Here is a 3,299-nt window from a genome sequence, read left to right as displayed (position 1 = left end):
TCCTTGATACCATCCAGAAAACGTTTTTTGAATGTTGCTTTCAGAACGTTCCTCCATTGTTTTCATAGAACATTGTGAGAATGGTATATGGGAAAACGTTCTTTAATATGTTCCTCAACAACGTTCCTCACAGAATGTTCCACCTTTATTAATATTTCACATTACAGGAATGTTCTATAAAAATCATCTGGAAAATGTTCTTTGAATGTTGGTTTAAGAACGTTCCCCCTTTGGTATCATAGAACCTGATCCGTGTTCCTGATACTATCCTGTGACTGTTGATAGAACATTACGTTAACATTAGAGGAACGTTACTGGGAATGCTGTTAAAATGCTCTCTGAACACTAGAACGTTGTGTTTTGTATCTACTAGCACCTGTAATGAATGTTATCCAGATGTTACTGGAACCTTCTCTGGAGTCCAGAAGTTCAGCACATTAAATAAACACATCGTCTGCCCCTGCTGGAAGGAACAGGAACTACTCAGATGATTTAAGGTGGATCCAGGTGATTTAAGGTGAATCCATCTAATATTGATGATGGTCCAACTGCTAGTTAAGAGTAGTACTAGTCCAACTACGAGTTAGTAGTAATAATAGTTCAACAACTTAACAGTAGTTAACTAGTATCAATAGTTAATATTGATGCTAGTTTAAATACTAGTTTAAATACTAGTTAACAGTAATACTAGTTTAAATAGGGTTCTGGTAGGGCAGAGGAACCGATCAGGAACCAGAGAACCTGATCAGGAACCAGAGGAACCGATCAGGAACCAGAGGAACTGATGACAGAAACAGAGTCAGAATAAAACGGTGACAGCAGGAGGAGGTCAGAGCGCCACCTGCTGGATGTCTACTATTATGGGATGTATAAACGGAGATCCTACAATTAACTGAGCTCAGATCATTAAAGGAAGCAGATGTTTCTGTAAAATCAGCTGACCATCAGCTGAAGGGTTCTGGACTAACGAGGTTCTCCTGAAACTAAACCGGGTCCAGAAGAATAAACTTTTTAGAACAGACCCATTAAAGGAGAAGATGTTCAGCTCAGATGTGGTTCCTGATAGCAGAAGATCAGAACCACCTGGAGAAATGATTTTTTTTTCAAGTTCTGGAGGACAACATGATGGAAGCTCTTCAGGTTCTCCTTCAGAAGGAACCCTGTTGGACCAGCAGGTGGAGGCACTGAGGAACGTCCTGAAGGTTCTTCTTCTTCTGATTCTCAACTTTTATTTTAAATCTTTTTTTTTTTTTTTTTTTTTTTAATTGTATGTTCATAATAACATTACATTTATTATGCCAGGGGTTTTAACTTAAAACAAAATAGTGAGAAACAATAATGTTCAACAAATAAATAAAAATAATATAAAGACAGTAAAAAAATACAATCAGCAGTTATATTGCATGAAACCTTCCAATGTTTTCACAGCTTTGGGATTTGAAGAGTATTGAATAGAATCTTTGTACTGTGCCAGTTCAAGCAAGTATAGTTTAAAAAGGGGTTTTTTAGCAGTGAATTTACATTTATGAATATGAAATTTTGCAAAGATTAGTAATAAGTTAATCATGTAATATTCCTTTGTTTTGGGGCTACTTATGTTATAAAAACCAAAAAGCACATTGGGATAGGTAAGAGAAAAGTTAATGAAGATATTGGTCCGGACATAGAGAATGAAGTCTTTCCAAAATTTCACAGTAAAGGGGCATTTCCAGAACAGATGTATGACAGTCTCAGAGTCGTGAGTACAGAAAGAGCAATTGTAGTCTGTGTCCTTGTGTAAGGATTGCTTGGCTGGGTAGCATCTGTGGAGCAATTTGAAACACACATCCCGTAGTTTGTTCGTAATGAGATATTTAGAGGGAAGAGTCCATACAACATTCCAATTGATATCAGGAACAAATTGTCTCCAATAATGAGTAACATAAGGCACAGCGGCAAAGTTTTTCTGTAGTAAAGCTCTAATGTTTTTATTTCTCGTGGCAGGACTTGATGCAAAACATGTTTTGCCAGTCACTGTTTCAAAAACTGATGAAGATTTTATTGGTGGCCTCCCATTAGCTGAAAAATCTTCTCCTCTAAAGAGCATCATTACGCCCTGAGGAATAGCATCCATTACAATAGCGTACTCCTTAGGTGTAACTGGTATTTGATAGGATGATAAAAATTCAGAATATGACATCAGTAATCCTTCAGAGTTGAAAAGTTGTTTGACTAAAATTATATTATTATTGAACCAATTGGAGAAAAAAATGGTTTTGTTTTTATAGAGAATATCACTGTTGTTCCAAATCTGGAATGTGTGGGGAGAGAAAGAGTGTTTATAAATAAGGGACCAAGCAAGGAGCATTTGTTTGTGGTAGTTCGCCAGTTTTATAGGCAATTTTTCAATTTGGAAGTTTGATCTTAGAACTAAAGGCAGGCCACCAACTTTTGATAATAAATAATTTGGGATAAAGTTCCACATAGAGTTTGGGTCTGTTAAAAAATTTCTAATCCAGTTAATTTTAAAAGTATAGTTTAAACTGGTAAAATCTAAAAAGTTCAGCCCTCCAGAAGACAGAGAGTTTACAAGAACACTATCCTTGATGAAGTGGGTTTTGTTTTTCCAGACAAATCTATAAAGCATTTTATCTACAGTCTTACAAGTTGAAGCATTAACATTTAATGAGAGCGCAGCATATGTTAATCTAGATATACCATCTGCTTTAGATAGCATGATTCTTCCTCTTAAAGATAGATCACGTTGAAGCCAGTGGTTCAGTTTCTTTCTGGTTTTATCGATGAGTGGCTCAAAGTTCAGATTGCATCTTTCATCTATATTTTTTGAAATAACAACTCCCAGGTAAGTAACTTGAGATTTGACAGGTATGTTATATAAGGACGAATGGTTACATGTTTTAATAGGAAGGAGCTCACATTTATTAACATTAAGTTTAAGGCCTGAAGCATCTGAAAATTTTTGAATTAGATCAATGGCGATAGGAATTTGTTCAATGTCTCGTAAAAAAAGAGTAGTGTCGTCAGCTACTTGGCTAATTTTAATTTCTCTATCAGCAATTGAGATACCTAATAAATTATTTTCAGAAATATATGTAGCAAGAAGTTGCGCTGCAATTAAGAAAAGATACGGGGAAACAGGGCAGCCTTGACGGACACCTCGAGACAATTGAAATCTGGGAGAAGTTCCATATTTTAGTTTAATCGAGCAATTGGCATTATTAAAAAGCGTCTGCATAGATTTCACAAAATATTGGCCAAAACCAAATCTTTTAAAGGCTTCGTAAATGAATTCATGTTCC

The sequence above is a fragment of the Amphiprion ocellaris genome, chromosome 23 (assembly GCF_022539595.1).
Source record: "Amphiprion ocellaris isolate individual 3 ecotype Okinawa chromosome 23, ASM2253959v1, whole genome shotgun sequence".
Classification (NCBI taxonomy): domain Eukaryota; kingdom Metazoa; phylum Chordata; class Actinopteri; family Pomacentridae; genus Amphiprion; species Amphiprion ocellaris.
Note: the sequence above shows the minus strand (reverse complement) of the source record.